This window comes from Lycorma delicatula, chromosome 6 (assembly GCF_047948215.1).
Source record: "Lycorma delicatula isolate Av1 chromosome 6, ASM4794821v1, whole genome shotgun sequence".
Lineage (NCBI taxonomy): Eukaryota > Metazoa > Arthropoda > Insecta > Hemiptera > Fulgoridae > Lycorma > Lycorma delicatula.
Genome location: NC_134460.1, coordinates 44,936,657 through 44,960,397, shown reverse-complemented (window position 1 = coordinate 44,960,397; position 23,741 = coordinate 44,936,657). Strand labels below are relative to the sequence as shown.

The 23,741-nt window shown below is 30.9% G+C and overlaps 1 long non-coding RNA gene across 2 annotated transcripts in view; it reads right to left on the bottom strand.

Annotated features, from left to right (window-relative positions):
* Positions 1–23,741, bottom strand: part of LOC142326627 (uncharacterized) — a 322,938-nt gene that overhangs the window by 43,756 nt on the left and 255,441 nt on the right. For both annotated transcript variants that reach the window (XR_012756817.1, XR_012756818.1), the window contains one exon: positions 9,567–9,609. This is a non-coding gene — a long non-coding RNA (uncharacterized LOC142326627). The remainder of the gene's footprint in view (positions 1–9,566; positions 9,610–23,741) is intronic.

Sequence of the window (23,741 nt, the reverse complement as noted above, 5' to 3'; positions counted from 1 at the left end):
CCAGCAAAAATATCAAGATAATTTTTATTTTTAAAATAAATTATATGATAATATATTTATTTATTTTTTTTTTGTTTGGTACATAGTTAAAATGTGCCACATTTTCATTCTTCATAACTTCGAAATTCTTACGTACGTTTAGTTTCTGTAAACTTTATTTATCAGTTTTACTCGGAATCAAATTCTCTACAGTTTCATTTAAAACGTTTTTGTCTTTATTATCCATTTAACAAGTTATTTCATAGCATAAGTAAAATAGTGTTTTTGGACCTACATTTTTTTGTCTTCTGGGATAGAAGTAGTTATCTCTGGGATAGAGATTAATTGAAAACTACTAAAAATAAAAAAAAATATTGAAAATACTAAAAAGGTTTTTCCAATTTTTCAGGTCAAATTACATATAAAACCTCTAAATTTACCCCTTAATTTGGATCTCAAAAATTAAAGTCTGGATTGATTTTACCGAAAGCGCAAAAATCAGACCGAAATATTTCGCCACATTATGCCTTATGAAGAGTTTCTGAACTGATGCTGTTATGATGTTCTTCTTCATTTTCACTCAGTAGAACATATCTTAAAAGTTGTTACATTCTTCGTGAATTAATCTGTATAAATAAAATTAAAGCCCCAGTAAAGTACGAAATAAAACAAGTTGTTAAGTGTTATCTAGTAAACATTTGTTTTATAACATTTTTTGTAAATTTGTTTGTTAAAAATTCTGTTTTAAAATAATTGAAAACGCGCAAAATTTATGGAAAAAAGTTTTAAAACTTTGTTAACTCCTCACTCAATTTGATTACGAATGAAATGCAAGTTCTTCCTGAAATTACCGTACGTGTAGTGCTGTTCAAAAATAGATCCAGAGTAAAGACGGTTTTGGGTTAGACCATCTTTACAGTTCTAATGACCTTCACCTGACAACCGGGAAAATTTCATACTGATGTAAGTTTTAAGAACTTCTTGGGTATGAAAAACCAATACTTCGGACACCTAATAAACTTATTAAGTAATCGTATATATAGAAACAACATAAGCTGTCGGGATCCAGGTGAGAAAAATATATATATGAAATTATTCTTCATGTAAATAATATAGTAAATGTTTTTAAAATAGCTTTTTCATTTGATATTTACCGATCCTGCATGGGAAACATAATAAAAATCTTTTAAAACACGAAAATTATTTTTAAGAGAATCAATACTTTAAAACAATGTTGTTTTTAATTCGTATCAAGTTGATAAAATCCCGTTTTATAAACTTGTTACTTAGTGGAATGGAACCGTACCTTAATAGTTTTAAAATATTGTAATGAGGTATGATATAAAGAATTTCTAAAACAGCCAATCAGCAGTTAAGTTTTATTATATTTTTTAATACTTTTAAATGACAAAGATTTTTTTGGCATTACTCAGTTTCAGTAGAAAAAAAGCCAAGCTTATTAGTAGTAGAATTTCATAGAATGAATGATGAGAAAATAAGACCGGTCGACCTAGACATAATAATGATTAAGATTTTACATCAAATATCACGGTAAATTTTAATAAAACATAATCTTACGTCCGATTGAGCTCACCAGCGTTAAAATTTTTTTAAATGATTCACATTTCTATGAAAAATGTAAAAAAATATATTTAAAATAAGAAAAAGAAAAACTGTAACGTTGAAAAACGACCGGAACAATTCATTTCAAAAAGCTATTCTGAATAAGGCATCAACAATTTTTTTTTACTACTAAAGCTTCTATAAGAAAATGATATGATTTCATTTTTATGGCATTTCAAAGAATAAGGGATGAGTACAGGTAAACCGATGAAACAAGTTGGTCGACCTTGACTTGCAGAATGCTTACAATCATTTATCTCATAATACTGTTAGATCTATAAAACCATATAACTACTATACATACATATTATAAGTCAATTTAATTTATATTTGTCAATCTCTGAATATTTTTATCAGTAATTCATACCTATAGAAAATTAACGACGGTAAACAATATACGAATGAATGTACAATCAAACAGAATCCACTAGATAATATACTAGAAAAAATACATTTTTTTATAACGGAAAAATGTATGAAAATGATTTTTTCGAGTACCTTCCATCAATTTTAGTTTTAAAACTTTAGAAAAACTAAAATGCTGAAATATGAGTTGAGAAATATGAATAACGATAGTTGTCGTTTAACTATAGACAATAAAAATTTATTATATCATACACTAGCATTACCCGTAGTGGTTTCCCACGCTATATGCCTATAGAACTTCAAATTTTTTACTAATGTTTTTTTACTAATTATGTATGGGCTGCTGCTCTCAGAATTATCGCTATAGTTACAGTCTCTTCTGTTTCTCCCCAAAAATGGTTTTTTTAAGAATTGTTTAAACTCATTAAGAAAATAATAACTGTTATTTTTCAGTAACTTACCTATATATCGACATTAAAAATTAATGTAATAAATTTTTAACAAAGGAATTGTTAAAATTTTATTTCATTTCGTATTGGCATTTTAAAATTAGATGTTTTACATGTAAGAAATATACAAAAATACTGTTACACATTGTATCAGTGGATATTTGGAGGTATTTCCAGAGGAATTATAAATATATTCTAATCAAAATTAACATACTTTTGCTAGTCAAAGTTAGCGAGCGAAGCGAAAGCGGGTTAAGTTTAGTTAGTTTATATTTATAATTTCCCTGACATACCTCCAAATAGCCACAGATTTGGAAGAGAAAAAAAACCGTTGCGGGGGAAAAACAGAAAAGGCCCTATCGCTATTCACAAGTTAATGGATAAAATAAAATAGTTAGATGTGTTCCCAAAATACAATTTTTAAATAAAATACTTAGAACGATACTAAAGTTATTCAATAACCACTTTCTTCCCGGTAAGTAAAGACCAGGATTCCAACATTTTATTTTATGGTATTGTAATGGTTTCATATTTTAATCGTGTTATCTATTTGAACATCTTTCAAATTTAGATGGTCAATTTCAGGGTGATAATCAAATTTTACTTTTAAATCGACATATTTCTCGAAGGTTGAACTAGATTTTGCATCCAGCGACTTGTTCTTCAAGCCTTTTGAGAACGCTCTTACGTAATCCACGTTGTCTAAATCATAAAATCTAGTAGCCTTATTTGTGACCTCGCCGATCTAGGTGTTATAAAAATATTAATAACGAATTGAAAGTCGAATTTATGCCAAGTATGTATACGGCTTAGTTCAGTACATAAAAATGTGGAGAATGCTACTTTGTTCGCCTGAGAATGAGTTCTCCCGGGACGCCTCCAAATTAGACAATGACATTACATTTTGTACATCAAATAATTATTCGTTTAAGTCGCTTTTGACATAGAAAACGATTGATAATGACAATCAGTATAATCAACGAGATTAAATTTAGCAAAAGAAGTTTTAAGTTATTAATTATAACATTTTTTTAAATCTATTTATGATTTATATAATAATGAGATTGGTGAGGTTTGAACCGTGGTAAACAGTCCATAGGTCATAAGAAAGGTACATTTAAAATTTCGTAATGACTGGTTCAGTAGTTTTCACGGGTACTGGAAACAAAGGAAAAAGACTTTGTCTCTACGTGTGTAGCTTATATATATATAAAAGCAAGACATATTTTACTTAAAAATATTATCTTTAATTAATTTCTTGGGTTAACCAATCAACTATACAAACTTATAAATTAAATACACTGTTTCACTTGGAATTCTCTAAGCTTCGCCATGTGACAATACACACATCATACAATCTCTTACATATTAAGAAATTAACTAGTCTACCCATCCTAGATAACAATATTTTATCTCCACCCTTGTTGTAATAGATCCCCCTACTTATACATGACTCATCTTATGTTTAGATAATTACATATATCTCTTTGTATAACCTGATTCCTAATAAAACAGTTAAGAATAAAGATTATTCAACAAAAATGGAAAATAAGTTAAATAACATAACCACATACAGAGAAATAAAAAGGGATCCGACCACTAAATTACAGCTAGAAAATAATAAATAAAATAGCCAAAAAGTTGTCTGCACATAGGTATATAACAAAAGAAGAAGCGAAACTGATAAGTATCAATAAACGCAATACTGCAAAGAATCAACAGTCTAATAAAATTATGTAAAAATGATTATCCTATAAGATCTATATAGTAAACTGCATACAAAGTCCGATGTAAAAGCTATCCAAATTTTTGGTTAAAATATTGTAACAAATAATCGGAAAAAATAAATACATCAAAGATTAGTGAGAATTCCACACATTTATTAATAAACAAATAATACCAATACATCACATATTAATTTCGTTAGATGTAATTTCATTATATAACACCATTCCGAAGAATCTAGTAACTGAAGCGAATGGCGTGAAATTGAAAAATAACTAAAATTAACAAAACAATTTTTTTAGAATGTATAAATATTTGCATAGATAATATGTATTTTAAATTTAAAAATAAATTATACGAACAATGCCGTGGTTTAGCGATGAGGCCACCAATCTCAGCCTGCTTAGCAAACCTAACTGTGGAATACTTAGAAAATAAACTATTAGAGAAATTAAATACTAAGTTCTAATTCTATGAAAGATACGTAGATGACATTCTAACATGTGCACATGGACAGGATCTTGATTAAATATTATAAGAAATTAACCAATTTAATGAACATATAATATTTGTAAAGGAATTTGAGATTTACAACAGTATAAACATTTTGGATTTAGTCATTTTGAAAAGAAAATATCAACAAAATGGTATATAAAACCAACATCTTCAAGTAGATATCTAAATTTCTTAACAGCACAACTAATATCACATAAGAAATCAATAGTCAAGAATCTTGCAAACAGAAGATAGTACCAGAATACGTAAAAAAAAAGCAAACGATCTATTAATAAATAATAATTATGAAATAAACAAATTTAATGACATTGAATTGAAAATGGAAATAAAATTATGAAACTTGTGTAATATTTTGCAGCTCTTGCGTGGAAGTCACGGTTTCCAAGGCGCATACTTTCGAAACCACAGACGTAATCAATTCTCAATAAATACAGGGCGTTTCATAATGTTCTTCGGAGTTTCAAAAATTAATTAACAAAAAACTATTTCACTCATAAGAATGAAACAAGTACTGTACAAAAGAGTACTTCAAATAGTTTTTTTTCCACATATAATAGGCAGTTAGTAAACCATCTGCTCACTAGGCGTCGACAGTAGACCCACCCGGGTTGGTCTAGTGGTGAACGCGTCTTCCCAAATCAGCTGATTTGGAAGTCGAGAGTTCCAGCGTTCAAGTCCTAGTAAAGCCAGTTATTTTTACACGGATTTGAATACTAGATCGTGGATACCGGTGTTCTTTGGTGGTTGGGTTTCAATTAACCACACATCTCAGGTATGGTCGAACTGAGAATGTACAAGACTACACTTCATTTACACTCATACATATCATCCTTATTCATCCTCTGAAGAATTATCTAAACGGTAGTTACCGGAGGCTAAACAGGATAAAGAAAGAAAGGCGTCGACAGTAAAGAAAATGGCAGCCACGGTAAGCGAGAATTCGTTTTGTGTGTTAGAATTTCACTTGTCAAAGTCAGTAATTTCTGTGCAACGTGCGTTTCCGTTGAAATTTCATAAGGAGCTACCAAGTAACAATTCAATTCAATTGGTGCATAGTATAAACAATTCAGTGAAACCGGTTGCTTGTGCAAGCGAAAATCAACTGGTCGTCCATCAACCTCAGAGGTCAATGTCGAACTTGTGCGTGCAAGTATCATTCGCAGCCCGTCAAAATCGATTGCGACTGCAGGCAAGGAATTAGTAATTCCGAAAATAACAGTGTGGAGTGTTCTCCGTAAACGTTTTTTATGCAAACCGTACCGTCTTCAATTAATCCAGCGTCTTTCTGATGGAGATAAAACACGTAGACTCGATTTTTGTTTACAGTTACAGGAGAAGATGTTGTTCTCTAAAAAAGATAATTTTCAGCGATGAAGCTACTTTCCATATTGGCGGCAAAGTAAACAGTCATAACGTGCGAGTTTGGGGAACTGAAACCCCACACGCTTATGCGGAACACATTCGGGATTCTCCGAAAGTAAACGTTTTTTTTCTGTCTCTCGTGAGGCAGTGTATGGGCTGTTCTTTTTTATGGAAACGACAGTAACCGGCACGATATACCTGGATATGTTACAATTACGGCTTATGTCTCAGCTACTTAACGACTTCATTTTCCAGCAAGATGGTTGTCCTGCCCGTTTTCATAACGAGTTTCGACAGTACCTTAACACAACATTACCTCGTCGCTGGATAGGATGTGCGTCTGAAGAAGACAAACACATTTTACTGTGGCTACAAAGATCACCAGACCTCACGCCATGTGATTTCTTTCTCTGGGGATACGTGAAAGATAAGGTGTTTATCCGACCGATACCGCACGATATCGCTGAGCTAAAGGATCGCATAATGAATGCGATCAACTCTATCGAAAATGACATGTTAGAACGAGTTTGGCAAGAGCTAGACTTTCGTGTTGATGTGTGCCGTGTCACCACAGGAGCACATATTGAACATTTATAGATTTTAACAAAAGCTGTTTGAGTCCCTGCATCACCTCGTACAAATTTCATTTAGGCAAGTGAAATACTATTTTTGTACTGAATTTTTGTAACTGCTAAGAACATTATGAAACGCACTGTATATTTTGAAGGAAAATTATTGGTGAAGAAACGAGTGTGTCGGTCAAAAGGATGCATCTTCAAAAACATGGAGGAGATTTCGCGTCGTTCAGTGGCTTAAAGATGACAGCGATGGAGGATGGTGTGAGGGGAGGGGACTGTTTGAGCGAGAGGTAACAATATCAACATGTCTTTAGAAGTTGATTGATACTTAATATTGAATTTTACGAAGTACTGTACTTGAAACTGGCTACAAAAGTATACAACATTTTCAAGGGAATTTTATGACGGCTACTTACTTTCAGTGGAATGAAACCCAGAATATTTTCATTCATGTCTTCTTAATGGTTTGCTAAGTATTTTTTGTACGAACGAAAGCAAGGACAAAATCAATATTGGTTTGTTAGAATAAATCTTTAATTTATTAAAATAGATTTTGCCAAAACTGTTTATAAAAAAAAATAAACGACTAGCAAATTTTGTTAAATCGATCTGCTGGGTTTTTTAGCCCGAAATCGAGAAAACACAAATAAAAATGGTAAAATTTATTCTAATCCTATTTGTTTAACGATAAACATAAAAAAAAAACAATCTTATTTTTAATACACAACAAACGTATCTATTATAAATGTTGGAGTGTATTTTTACACTTAATATTTTTTATTTTGTAAAAAAAAAATGGAACAATTCTAATTAACTGGTAGTAGTAAGTATTCTTATTCATGTCACAATGATAGAAGGGAGTTCGTAATACATGTTTCGTGGCATGAGAAGACTCTCACGTAACTATTGAGACACTGACTGACTGACTGACTGCCAGTATAATCAGAAAAAAATTATCTAGGCCGAGGCTAGATTTTTACTTTTATTAGGAAATATACAAGAATCCGCTAATGCTAGTCTAGTAATTCTGTAAACATCATCTGATATCTCATACATTTCACTGATTTAATTCCATATACTTGAACATTAATAAAAAAAATAATACCGCTCAAACAAAAATTAAAAATATGCAAAATTAAATAAATAATACGTTCATTCAAAAGAATAATCAGTAGTCATCGGTGCAACAGAAGTCATTGGTGCGTAATATGCATAATATCCTTTTTTAAAGGATCAACAAACATCCTGCAAAGTTCTATTAAAAATCCGTTAGCCGTTTTGATATTTATCAGAAAACACACAAACACCAATACAAAATAGCACGATAGCCAAATTATTACGCTTCGTTACACTCGGTCAACTATTCCATAACAGTTCTGCACTGCTGTTAATTTATTTCCAGTCAATTATTTCTTAACATTTATTAACCGATTTCGAATTTCACTGTCTATCAAATTTGAAAATTATTCTGCTACTTGTGTAAAGACATCCTCGTGTTGTTTCCCCTCTTCACAGTTAAATCATGCTTTAAAACATCTCTAAAATATATATGGATTTAATTGTATCCAATAAAAATAAAATATTTAATAATTAATTAGGCATCCTAATTACTTTTTTAAGTTTTAATTAATCCGAAAACATATATTAAATTTTAGCGTTTTGAAGTTGGAATATCAGATTAAAAGAAGCGTATTAACAAACTAAATTTGTCCAAAAAAAATCTTTTAGATTTTGGGCTTTTTTTGGACACTTTTGGTTCAGTTGATTATAATGAAAAAGGGAAGTGCACAACTAGATGTTACAACAGTTCTAAATAAAAAATTTCAACATTCTATAATAAATTAAAATCTATTAAAAAACCAAATTTTTCTATAATAATGGTTAAACTTTAATAATTTTTAAATAAGAATAATTTACTCTTTTTAACGAGTTAAAAAAAGAATAAAACTATAAAATTTTGTATTCAAGTAGTAAAAATTACAAAATATAAAGTAAACAATATATCAAAAACAGATTTACAGTTAAATAGTATACTGTAACAGAAATAAGAATACAAGGTTCATATGTTTTAAGACATCTAAGGTCAAACGAATTTGATAACAGAAGGAAGTATAAAAATAACATTTAAAGAAAACAAAGATTAGGACATAAGAAACAGAATTCAGTTCGTATTATATAAAATGAACGTTTATGCGAGGAGATTGGCATACAATTAAAAGGAATCGAGAAGAATATCAAACCAATCAAATAAGAAGAGACAAAAAAAATTAGTTTATCACAAAAAAAAAACTGAGGTAAACGAATACAATCTACACTGACATGCATTTATTTCAATAACACTGGAAAATGTAATTACAGTAATAATACAGAGAAATACTAATAAGGTCTGTGGGCGAATACGTATAGGCGGCGGATTTTAATTGAACGGGCTTAGTATTTCACTTGATGTTAGCCGCAAGATAGCTTTATTTGCATAGTGCAGTACGAACATTAATCACTCCTTACTTTGCATTGTATTATAGAGAAGTAGTAGAGAGAAATAATAGAATAATAATAAGTATAAGGAAGAGAAGAGATTCCCATGTGACGTAGTAAGTGCTACTCGCCCACGCACCACACAAACCTAATATGGAAGGACAGGGTGTTCCATAAATGACTCACTAGATAGGCATGTAGGCATGTGCATCCCCACCACAAGAACAAACGCTGCAGAGCAAATGCACAGCCTCTCTCCTATCCTAGGAGAGGTTTTAGTATTATGATCTTGTCACACGACCTGTATTTTAAATTACCCAAGACCGCTGGTAACCGCAATAACTCTTTGTATTATTGCAAATAATACAGCTTAGTCTAAAATACAATTGTCTATAAGGGAAATATTTTTCATAAAATTTTACGAAAAAAACCACAATTAATGATAAAATAAAAAAATTGTATAATTATTTTAAAAATATTACAGGTAACTTACCAGGTATTGAATTCATTTCAAGGTTTCTTTGAGAACAGAAAACCTGTAAAAATTACATTTGTATATTAGTAGTAGTTCAAAATAATGAAAATATCTATTAAATGGTTACAATTTTTTTTTTAAATTCTCCCTGAAAATAGTTTGATAAAACTTAAACCCCACGAGAAAAATCAAAAAAATCTCAGAACGGTGAACTCCCTCATTTGAATTTCAAAACTAATTTATTACAATATTTATTTTTTTAAATATTCTCTTTTTAAATTTTCATCTTTTAAGATATTTCGCTAAACTATACGTACCATAATCAAAGACGAAACAATATATATATTTCAGAAAATTGGTATAAATCCCAAGATCGAAAAGTAAAATTTTTCTTCTAAAACACCGAATGAAACTGTATTTAATTTTTGTTGAATGAAATATTTACTACATAAGGTAGTCTAAACTTAACTTGAAGTAGCAGCTACCTGAATACAGAGAGGATCATAAAGGGAGATCAGTCTGCTTTCGTAGCCGTGAATCATCGCTTGATCTCATTAAACAAGAAAATTTTATAATTTTGTACATTAATAAAAATGCTTCATATTCGAATAAATTACATAAACGAAACAGTGTTTATATTAAGTCAATCGGCCGATTTGAAATATTTTCTTAATATTTTAAGATTATATTTTTAGTTCAACAATATTAAAGAGCTTAATAACTGAATTAATTCTTAGCACAAAACGGTCTAAAATTATAATTTATATATTCGTAAAGCGAAAAAGAAAATTAATTAGGAAATCTTGAGTGAAAAATTCACACTGATGCTTTTTAGAATTATTTTTAAAAAAAAGTAATTTTGCGTAAATATTAAAATACAACTGGAAGAAGAGTTTTAATTGTAAAAACTTCTTACGAAATCTTTATGATCGTAAAATATTTTTAATGCGGATTCTAAAAGTTTTAGATCTGAAAAATACGCCCTGCTAATTTCGAAACAAAGGAAAAAACTATGCGAGCAATTATTACGCTTACTAATATCTCAAACTACTACTATAAGCTCTTTCAATTAAGAGTTCGTTAGGTTGACTGGCACGAGACAAACCTTAGTTGTTTATCAAATTTATTAGAAAACGATGGTACGTCATCTCAGCTTTGGATATTTTGTCAGATGGTAACTAGCTGTGATGTTTAACAAGAACAAACGAAGAGGTATGAGTAACAATTACTGACACGCAGAGCAGGCAGGTATCCCTTTCTGGCCTTCTTTGCGCTCAGGTAGCTGGCTAAGTTAAGTTGAGTCGACCTATAGTATAAATTAACTAAACACACACATACACACACTGAGAGAAAGGTAAAGGAAGTAAAGAAGATTTTTGAGGAGGATATCGCAAGAAGTCAGAGTAGAAAATATAGAAGAATGGGAGAATGTTAAAAAGGAAATTCTTAAATCAGCAGAAGCGAATGGTTCAGTTTCATTGCAGCTGATGGATGAACGAGGGAAGTATAAGAATGCTAGCGATGAAGAAGGTAAAAGGAACAATCGACATTTAAGAAATACTATAAACAGGAAGTGTAAATCAGCGAAAGAAGAGTGGATTAAAGAAGTGTTCAGAAGTGGAGAGAGAAATGATCATTGGTAAAATAGACGGAGCATACAGGGAAAATTAAGGGAATTTTCTGGTACATAAATTAAAATGTAATTGTTAAATGAAGATTGTTGACCTATTTATAATACGAAAGAAAAGGTCGATAGGTGGGTAGAATATATTGAAGAGATATACGGAGGAAATGAATTAGAAACTGGTGTTATAGAAGAAGTCAAAGAAGATGAAAAAGGAGATACAATACTGATATCTGAATTTAATAAGCATTAAAAGATTTGAATGGCAGAAAGGCTCCTGGGATAGAAGGGATACATAATTACTACGCAGTGCAAGTGAGGAAGCGATAGATAGATTATACTAGTTTTAACTGGTGTAATATTTACGAAAAAGGGGAAGTTCCGTCACACTTCAAAAAGAATGTTATTTATTGTCATGAAACCAAACAAAGCAGGACATAAATGTGAAGAAAACAGAACAATTAGCTAACTACTCGTGCATAAAAAATCTTAATTAGAATTCTGTACAGAAGAATTGAGAGAAGACTGGAAAAAGTGTTAGGAGAAGACCAATTTGGTTTCAGGAAAAGTACTGGGACAAGGGAAGCAATTTTATCGTTCAGATTAATAGTAGAAGAAAGATTAAAGAAAAACAAACCAACTTACATGGGATATACAGACTTAGAAAAGGCAATTGATAACGTAAACTGGAAAAAACGTAACTTAAAAAAAAGCATTCAAAAAATTTAGGGTGGTTTAAGTATAGAGAAAGAAGAACAATTGCTAATATTTGCAGGAACCAAACTGCAAACTGTAATAATCGAAGAACATAAGAAATAAGCCGTAATATAAAAGGGAGTCCGACTAGAATGTTCCCTACCAACCCCCGCGACATTACTTTCTAATCTTTACATAAAACTAGCAGTTAATGATGTTAAAGAACAATTTAGATCCGGAGTAACTGTACAAAGTGAAGAGATAAAGATGCTACGATTTGCTGATATAGTAATTCTAGCTGAAAGTAAAAAGATTTAGAAGAAAAAATGAATGACACGGATTAAGTGCTACGCAAAAACTACCGCATGAAAATAAACAAAACGAAAATAATGAAATGTAGTAGAAAAAATGTAGATGGACCACTGAATATAAAAATAGGAGAAGAAAAGATTACGGAGAGAGAAAAATTGTATTATTGGGAAAGTAGAATCACCAAAGATGGACAAAGCAGGAGCGATATAATATGCCGAATAGCACTGGCGAAACGTGCTTTCAAGATTTTGTTTTAAAATCTTTTCTTAAGTCTGTTTTACTGCATGGATTTAAAATGTTGTTTTCATTTACCATTAATTGCAAAAAATATTCTATCAAATACCGTCACGAAGTAAAATAAAAATATTTTCCTCCAAATTTTTATATTCAGTCCGCTTCATTAAACGTTATAGTAATTAATTTTTTTTAACATTTATAAAGGTACATTAATTTTTATGATTATTACATTTTACAAATAAAATGTGTTCAAATGCGCATCCGCTCACGTCGAAGAAGATATGCAATATAAAATTTCAACCATAAATAAGAGATAAAGTAAGTAAAGAATATAAAAGTAGTCAAGCATAGCACAATGACGTAAAATTTAGACAAGAATGACGATGGCAAATTAAGAGAGAATGGTGATGGCTAAAATAAATAGGGAGGTGAATAAATAGTTCAATATAGACCATCATTAACATTTGGTTTACTGAATATTTATATATATATATATATATATATATATATATTTTTTTTTTTTTCTTTTATGAACGATCGAACTGTATAGTCTATACGCTCCGTACACTAAACCTACGGGGGCTGACCTATCCTAGAGATTAAAAATAGATCGGCCCGCCGTGTCGTCTCGACCAGAATACGCGTCCTACTCCCCGGTAGACAAGAAATTTAGTATTCGAACAAAGACCCCGTCGAGGCCGTGCTGCAAATTGATCAAGAATGCACGCCCTCATATCCCTTAAACACACATTAGGACGTAAATACCCGCGTGCACGCGCGCATCCACAAATACATACATTCATAATAACTCAAAACGAAAAAAGAACAGGATGTTACTGAGGTCATGGAGGTCGTAAAACTGTAAAATGGAAATTAAAGGGAGATCCAAAAGACGTTAACACTCACTTCCTGACGAAGAATCGCATAATTTTTTTAAGAAACAAGAATAAAAGGAAGTACTTCCAGGAGTTAAGTTAAAAATAAATCATTAATGGAAAATCAAATGGTGTACGTACGTAACTCGACGTACAAGGGTTTCTAAAAATACATACTAAAAGGGAATAAAAACTACACTCAGTTCCTTTGAACATCAAAAAATCGTCTATTAATTTATAAAATTAAAATCTATTGCTTTAAATCATAATGAAGTATGTTTTTTTTTTTTTTAATTTGTTGCTTTGCACGTGTAGTTATATTAAAAAAAATCGCTAACTTCCTACAAAACTAATCACCTACATACACAAAAAATTTTATTATTAATCGTGGCCCGTCGGTAGATATAAATAAATTATATAATAATTTCCACTTACCAACTTAATCAAACATAACAATTGAGAGCTTCATACTGACACGACGGACAACGTCAATATTATTTTAACATTTTGACGATTAATTTTTGTATTTATAAATTTTTAGTTTTAAAAGTTCAAAATTCATATAATATATTAATTTGTGGAAGAAATAATTATAATCCACAACACATAAATGTTTCTGATGATGGATTAATATCCGAAAGCGCTCGGACATAATAAAAATAGTTGGTAAGTGGAAATTACTATATAAATAATAAATAAAAAAACTCCAATTTAAAAAAAAAAATTTTATTAATTTAAGTTTGAAAGTGGAAACTTCAGATAGGAAGGTTAATAGTTTATTTTACAGAACTCGAATGTACAGAAATAATTATATAACAAAATAATTTCTTCTAACAAGCGTAACTGAATTTAGTAAATATTTGCTTTAGATAAAGTAAAAAAAAAAAAACTGGAAAAGTACTGAAAGACTTTCCCGGATACTAATAATAAAAGTTAAAAGTCAGAGCCAAAACATATAATATATACTTTTTAGAGGTGAGAATAAATTTTGACATATTTTTCTAAAAATATTCATATGTAATAGGATTAAGCTTAACAGATTTACTTAATTTTTCTCCAAAATTTAACATCCCTTTCAATAAAAGGTAAAATAATTACGACAAAATTTCCACAAAGACTTCTTTGCATTAAAAAAAAATTATATTGGTATTTTTTTTTTTTTTTTTTTTTTAAATTATAGACTAATTAAAATTAAAATTGTAGATGCTTCTTGATAACTCCATATATGAAGTATAAACTATCAAAAAAATTTTAAAGTATTTAAATCGAAGCACGTTAAAGCAAAAGAACGAAAAACGTATATTTCAATTTTTATAACTGGGAGCTGATTATTTGAAGAAAAAAATGTTTTCTGATTATTTATATATGCATTGTAGGATACAAATTTGCTTTAATAAAGTTTTCTCGAAAATACCTCTAAAGAAAATCGAACTTGGTTTCTTCTTGATAATCTTCAATCCTCTAACAAAATATGAAAAAAATTAATACATTTAATCCCTCATATAGAAATATTTGAGTTAAAATTGAAATAAATCGCTTTGGTCAATCCTGAGATATAAACCCAAAAGCAGTTGCGACATATACGTAAACATACAATGTTTTTTTTTTTTTAGATAAACTTCTTTCTTTTTCTTTTTCCTGTTTAGCCTCTGGTAACTACCGTTTAGATATTTCTTCAGAGGATGAATGAAGATTATATGTATGAGTATAAATGAAGTGTAGTCTTGTAGATTCTCAGTTCGACCATTCCTGAGATGTGTGGTTAATTGAAACCCAACCACCAAAGAACACCGGTATCCACGATCTAGTATTCAAATCCGTATAAAAGTAACTAACTGCCTTTACTAGGACTTGAACGCTGTAACTCTCGACTTCCAAATCAGCTGATTTGGGTTTTTAGATAAACTAGTTGGACCCAAAACGTAAAAATTTGCCAAACATATCCTTTTCCTTTTAATATAACTAGCTATATTCGCCGAGAAAAGTAAAATGGATAAAAAAACTATCAATTATGTAGAAATTTTTATTCCCCTATTTGACTAATTATCCGATTTCAGTACTGTTAAATACAACACAGTAGGATCGTCTAAGTTTATAAAATATTAAAACATAATGAAATATTAGCAAAATTATAATTTCCAAAACAAATGAATCATCAAAATTAACTACTATGCATAATTCATATTCCATTACTATTCTATTCCTTTAGTCTTGCAATTGTTTTCTAGTAGCGTATGCGCAGATCGTTTATTTTATGATCTGCGCATGACATTTAATAAGTTTAAAAACTATAGATGAATTTTTTATTATTATTGAATTTCATACTGTAAACAAGCCATTTTAAAAAATTAACGTTCGTTCCAACAAACCAGCAATATATTCTATTGATTAACAATAATCATTTTAACCACGATATAATTATTCGATGTTCATGCAGTTCACCGTAACATGAATACATCCCACCAATTCAAATTGCTTACTTTGGCAAATAATTTCATTTATTCTTAACACATACAGCATGAATAATTACTGTTACAAACAGGTTTTGAAAATTTAACATTTCCTCAACTATAATGTATTTACATATATTAGTCGGAATTCAGGGACAACTAATAGTAAAAAAAAGAAGATGAATCAATAAAACATGTAGAAAAAATACAAAGGTAGATTTTATTCAATTTAATAAAAATACTTTTAGCAAGTCAATATTATGTGATTTTCTGTGAAATGTATAGAATTTTAAACAAGAAATGATGTTATATGGATGCGTAAAACACTTATCATATATAACGTTTATACATGTAGACTAAACGATTTGTCTACTCTTACACTGTCTGGGAAAGATTGAATCTCTAACCTTCACAAGGAGATTCATTTTTTTACATAACAAAAAATAGAAGAAATTTACCACTTGTCATCATTATTTTAATATCGTCTAGTCTACTTAATCATTTACTTAAAAAAGAATATCGGTCAAATGTGGTCCAGACAAATAATGTACGCTGCTAAACATCTAAAAGAATATTTTACTTTAATAAGTCAAAACACGTCACTCGACTGAAATGATGGTAGATATCCAATTCAATCTTTTACTTAGTTACAATAAAATTTAGGATTTTCAAAACTTTTTTTTACTGAAACTAGAATATAGAAATATTATTTTATCAATTAACAGGATGATTGAAAAAGGATTTCACCACTTTAAAAGAATATAACAATTTATTTATAACTTACAGATTCGGTTGAGGTCTCATTTCATAGCAAAACACATCACGTCTTGACTCACGGAGTTCATTGGTACCGAATTTAGCTACCACGATTGTCACCAGTGTTGTTAAAAATGAATACTCGTACATTTAATGGTGCTGAACTGTTCGTTGAATGTTTCGGTTTCACGATTTGTAGTCAGCAATTGCAGTTCAATATAATTTTCAACGGAAGAAACCCTCTAGTAGGCAAACAATTTACTACTGGTACCAACAAACCTTCATCGAGATAGGTTTTTGTGCACTAACTAAATAAAGAATGTACGGCTTGTTCTTGTTCCAGGAGGCAACCGTAAATGGTATAGTTTATCTGGAAATTCTTCAAAGTTTTCTAATTCCTCATTTAAAGACGACGATGACCAAGAATGGACGGCATTATAATCAGCAAGACAGGGAACCATCTCACTACCGCCTAGAAGTGAGATTTTCTTGATACTTGATTCCCAGTCGATGGATCAGTCGTGAAGGTCTAATTCATGTCCACCTCGCTCCACAGATTTAACTTTGCTAGATTTAAGACTTCGAATTAATGCCGTAGCTGCAAAGGTAACGCCCGACTTGCTGGTTACAGTCTGGAATAAATTCGATTTCAGGTGGAATGTATGTCGCATTACAAACGAACGCTATATCGAGCCAAAATGAAAGTTGAGTGAAAACCTTGATGTGTATTTATTATGAAATGAGACCTCAACCTAATCTGAAAGTTATCTTTTAAAGTTGTGAAGTTATTTTTTTTAATAACCCGTACTTAATTTAACAAAAAACGGTGGTAATTTTTTTAACTAATGAAATCAAAATATTAAAAGTATGAATGCTACAGAGAAGTAAATTCGATTACTTTGATAATGAAAATTCAACTTTTGACTGACTCCCTTCTCCTTCCAATAGAATGTCAATATTGGTTACGTCATAAATTTAATCAACTCAAAAATCTTAACAATTTTCTCACTTATATTATATACTGCCAAAATATTTTTGGTTCGGTAATATAGAAGTTTTAAACCTAACTACAGTTCAGCAAATGCAGCTGTAATATTTAATTACCCAGGTTGGCCTAGTGGCGAACACGTCTTCGCAAATTAGCTGATTTCGAAGTCGAGTTCTAAGGTTGAAATCTTAGTAAAGGCAGTTACTTTTATACGGATTTGAATACTAGATCGTGGATGCCGGTGTTCTTTGGTGGTTGGGTTTCAATTAACCACACATCTCAGAAATGATCGACCTGACAATGTACAAAACTACAGTTCGTTTACACTCGCACATCACCTCTGAAATAATACCTGACGGTGCTTCCGGAGACGAAAAAGAAAAAAAATATAATACCTTTAAATACTGAAAGATCTAATTTCTAATGAATAATATATGTATAAAAAGAGATTAGCTTTCTACTTCTAGATTAGATTTATCCAATACCTAATCTCAAAACTATGGTGGCCTTATAGTAGAACCACCGAATAAGTAACAAGCTACAAATACGCGTATAGATCAATATGGAAAGCATGTTCCCCGATGACCAACACTTAAAAAGATACAGTTTTCTCTCTATCTTAGCATAAGCATCTAGTGACAATTACTGAAACTCATTCGGTAGAAAGTCACTGTTAAAAGGAATGAATACTGTCAAAAGGATAATATAAAACTGAAAAATTAGCACAAAAAAACCCGGAAAATGAGAAAGAAACTCCCATCAAAATAGCTTTTAAAAAGCGTATTTGAGGTACTGAAGATCAGTGTAATCTAAAATTCTTTGGGAATTCAAATAACTTTACCCAGAATTGAAGAACTACAATAGATTTGTCACTTTTGGAGAAAAACTAATTTTCATCTCGATATTTTAGCTTTCTAAGAACAAGTTCAAATCTCCTTAAGCAAAACACTCGTTTATCATCAAATTATGTGACTTGTTTACATATCAAACAAAACATAAAACCGTTTAATCAGCTCCCTATTGAAGATTTTAATTTCAACATAAACGTAAGGGATTCAAAATCAATTAAACCATCAATAACTTTAATTTTTAAATCCCCTCTTCCTACGGCTCAATAGAATCACAGCTGTGATAGTATATAATACATGAAAAAGATATGAAAGCGGTTAGCTAGAAGGCGGGACGAATGGTGCAGCGTCTGGCTAGGTTGCTCTCAAACATCGGCGGACCACGAGCATCGAAAAGAAGGCTGTATTCACATGCGGTCAATGCAACACTTTTCTACGGCGTTCTGGCGTGGAAGAGGGCCATGGCCATGGGGTACAACAGGAGAATACTATAGGGGGTACAGCGTCGCAAGACCCTCAAGGTGGCATCAGCATATGCCGACAGAGGCGGTGCTGGTGATCACGAGGCAGCTGGCAGAGGCACGAGTATTGGGCTACCGGGGAGTTCCCAAGCGGGATATACATACGGCCCTGTTCCGAGATTGACAAGCTAGGTGGGATACGTCCACCAAGGGTAAGTGGACGCACCGCCTTATCGCGGTTAAAAGCCCTGGGCAAGTTGGAGATTTTGGTGAGCTGAACTACTGTCTCACGCAATTCCTGACCGGCCATGAGGTCTTTCGCACCTACTTAGGAGGGGGGCGGATGACTCCTACTGCCCTTACTGCGGCGACCCGGATACCACAATGAACACGTGGTGTTCTGCTGCCCGCAGTGGGATGAATACCGCCAGGCCCGGCTATGCCGTCCCTGGGTCCCCATTCCGGAAGCCGGGACTCGGTCTTTATGCCAATGCCTCTAATGGAGACACCCCGAGTGGGACTCAGTGTTTTTCCCTCGGGGGTGCGAGAGTCCACCCCTGAGATCATACTCTGGGAGTTTGAGGCAGGCGCAGTGAGATGCGACCGTCGGGCCGGGACGTGGAGGCCTGTTAGATTAAAGAACACTTCCCTGGGCTGTGTATACTTAACTGCAGGATCCGGCCCGGTGGAAGATATAAAAAAAATAAATAAATATGATATAAACACAAAAAAATTGTTAACGGTAGAAAATCATATTTGCATTTGGAAAAACAACCAGAATTAAATTTAACTTTTAAATAATTTACGTATACATTACGTATAATACATTACGTAATACGTTCAAAACTGATCATCAAATTTCCATAAAATCCAGTCGTCGTTCATTCAAGTGCATAAACTTTATAAGAACCTCATTATCAACACTAAACTGTAACAAACATACTTGATTTTTTTTCTAGGTAATTTAAACATCCGTTTATTTGGAAAAAATTTTGAGAAAGATTAAATATAAACCCTTCTGAATTAATAAATAAATGTTATTTATTAAAATAAAAACTGAAAATTTTATTTATTCAAATAAAACATATACGTCTGGGATTTAATGCACATGCATTAAAATGGAACTGCTGTTCACGTGACGTTACTGCGTCACGTTCTAAGAAATAATTTGATTCCCGCATATCATATCCGACAGTGATAATCAGTTTTATCATGATGAAAGCTAAATACCAAACTAAAGGTAAGGAAGTATGCTGAGGAAACCAGATTTTTTTATTGTATCACAGAAATGTGATATAGTATTACTCGCGTTGCAAACAGGATAATTAATAAAAAAAGAAGTAAAAATCATAATACTTAATATAAAACTGAGAAATTTTCAGAAAATTATTAGATTTTAAAATATAAAAAAATTCTATAGTTTATTGTAAGAAAGATTCCATAAATTCTTTCATAAAATCAAAAGTATAAAGACAATTCCAAACAGCAAATAATATTTCCTCACTATCGATATAGGTTTAATAAGAATTTAACACGTTCCTAAATATTCCTATCAGTAATATACACATTTAATAGTAACACTATAACCCTTAAGAGTAATAAGAATAAATTACTGTTCTAACTGCTAGGAAAAATGACTTTTAAATGCTAGGAAAACTTGCAAGGTCTGTTGAAAGTGGCGTAGAATACGAGGAATCTTACGTGCATTGAGATAATGGACAAGTATAATAGTATTTTTTCGATTGGGCGTTTTTTGGACAAATTTTAGCTTTTTAATTTTTTCTCAAAACTTCTCAGATTTTTCTTAGGTTTTAGTTTTTTTGTAACTTGAATTCATCAACCAAGGTTTTTTTTTTAATTAATAAAATTAAAAATATCAGTTTGTTATCGTACGTAGATATGCCCATAGAATTTTATCTTTCTTTTACTGATTAGAGTTTCATTATTTTCTGTTTCTAACTCTTTCGCTTTTCTTAGTTTATACATTCCATCCTTATATTTTGAATCAAATTTTTTTTTCTGAGGATTCTATTTCAAATCTGGTTTACATTTTTGCTAGAGAATGTAGTGTTTTTGAACCAGATAAGACTTTTCGAAGAATTACTGTTGTATAGTGTCTTAATTTGGCTTTTCTTTCTTTCTTTATTTTTCTTTTGTACTGGTTCCAAATAAATAATACTTTATTTCCGTTTTTTATACTCTAGCTTTTAATTCTTCTTTTTATAGCCTTGTTGGGGTTATTATTCCTCCTAAATATTTGAATTTATTTATCCTTTGATCGTTTTATTTTCTGGAAATTCAATTTTTTGTTTTTAATTTTACTATTGGACAGTCATTCTGGCCTTCAGATTCATCCATTCAGATTTTTCATATAAAATTTTTAAACTTGTTTTATTTGGGTGTTTTTCTAAGAGTTGGAATTTTTGTTTTGCTTGTTCTTCTGTTTTTGTTAAAGACTAAATAATCATCTACAAAAACTAAAATATCAATTCCAGGTCCTACTCACCTTCTAGAATTACTGTTTTTGAAATATTTAGGTTTTTTACTTCTTTTGTCCATTTTCGTACTATCTTTTCAAGGGTGCAGTTGTATAGCATTGAAGTAAAGTCCATCCCCTTGTCTTACACCCGTTTTTATTTCAAATCGACCTCTAATTTTCCTTGAAGTTGGATTTTTGAAAATGTTTCTTTAATTATATTTAATTATCAATTCTAAATTCAAGAACTTCAAACAGGGATTCACGATATATCGAGTCGTCATAAACAGTTTATTATAACCTTCAATATTTTATATTTATGATTTTTAATACTACAATTAAAAAAATTGGGATTGTATCTACTAAGGATTGTATAGTTCTAACATCTTTCTTTTCCAAAACTCCCTTATTCTTTTCTTTAACGTTTCTCTCATTTCTTCGATCCATCCATCGTTTTCTTTACGGCTTTTCTGAAAAATTTAGGTTCTTCCACTAGTTTTCTGAACTGATTATTAAAAATTATTTCAATGTTAATATTTAATAATTTTAAATTTCTTTGAACCAGCTTCAATTCCATTAGTTTTCCAGTTATAGTTAAACAATTTACATAGAAAATATTTCCTTTTATAATTCAGTTTGGTGTTTAATGTAAATTTCCAGGATGCTGCAGTAAAATTTATTGTTCGAAGAATTTAAACTCACTGCGTTTAAATTTGTTAGATATTTAAATTTAAAAAATGTTCGTGGTAAAACAGTATTAGATACGCGTAATTGGGAAACATAAAAAACTAAAGAAAATATATTTTTAAATAATCACCATTATAACATATAAAAACATTATAAGCTAAGAAAAAAAGTTGTATCCCGTAACTTTCCTTCACGAAAACTGGAAAATGTTTTTCTTCTCTAAATTTTGTTTATAACACATTATTATGAAGTCTGAAGTTTCTTCTAATTGGTCTTTCTTGGGATAAATTGTCCAAGCTGTACTATTTCACACACGCGCACACACAGTTAGTTTTACTTTTTTGTAAATAATTCTTTATCATTTTCTTCGCTGTTTTACTGATATGAAAACGTGAAATATCTTATATTTGGCATAGAGAAGGTGATGGAAAACCACTAAAACTAGTAAAGTAGACATGGGATATTATTTCTTGGCCATAATTTAGGTTAGATCGGGAAGAGCCAATTTAGGTACATTTTAATGATAGATATTTATATATAGATATTTAAAGAGACTTAACATCCGGTGATAAAAGTTTTTTCTAATAGAATTCGTAACAAGCCAACATACTTGGCATTTAAACTTAGAAAAGGCATTTGATAACGTAGACTGGAATAAAATGTTCAGCATTTTTTAAAGATTTAGGGTTCAATTATAGAGATAGAGGAACAACTGCTAAAATTTATAGGAACAAAACTGCAACAGTAATAATCGAAGAACATAAGAAAGAACCCGTAATAAAAAAGGGAGTCCGACAAGGATGTTCTTTATCCCCGTTACATTTTAATCATTACATACAACTAGCAGTTAATGGTGTTAAAGAACAATTTAGATCCGGAGTAACAGTACAAGGTGGAAAAAAATAAAGATGCTACGATTTGCTGATGAAATAGCAATTCTAGCTGAGAGTAAAAAGATTTAGAAGAAACAATGAACGGCATGGATGAAGTCCTACGCAAGAACTACTGCATGAAAATAAACAAGAACGAAACGAAAGTAATGATACGTAGTAGTAATAATGTAGATGGACTACTGAATATAAAAATAGGAGGAGAAAAGATTATGGAGGTAAAAAAATTTAGTTATTTGGGAAGTACAATTAATAAAGATTGACAAAGCAAGAGCGATATAAAATGCCGAAAAGCACGACTGTGCTATTCTGACTGAAAGCTCATTTTGACTAAAATGAGCTTTCAGTCAGAAATATAATTTGCGTACATCAAAGATTAATTTAAACGTAAGAAAAAGATTTTTGAAAGTATATGTTTGGATCGTATATGGAAACTTGTTGGACGATCGGAGTACCTGAGAATAAGACTAGAAGCTTTTGAAATGCGGTGTTGTAGGAGAATGTTAAAAATCAGACGGGTGGATAAAATGTCAAATGAAGAGGTGTTGCGGCAAACTGACGAAGAAAGAAGGATTTGGAAAAGGATAGTTAAAAGAAAAGACAGCCTTATAGGCTACATATTAAGGTATCCTAGAATAGTCGGTTTGATATTGAAGGGAAAGGTAGATGGGAAAAATTGTGCAGGCAGGTAATGTTTGGAATATGTAAAACAAATTTTTACGGATGTAGGATGTACCGAAATGAAACGACTAGCACTAGATAGGGAATCTTGGAGAGCTGCATCAATCCAGTCAAATGACTGTTGATAAAAAAGTTTTAAGTCTGGCATGAGTTAATTAAAATCTAATCGATAACAGAATATGGATACAGTAATCATAATCGCCTGCATCTTA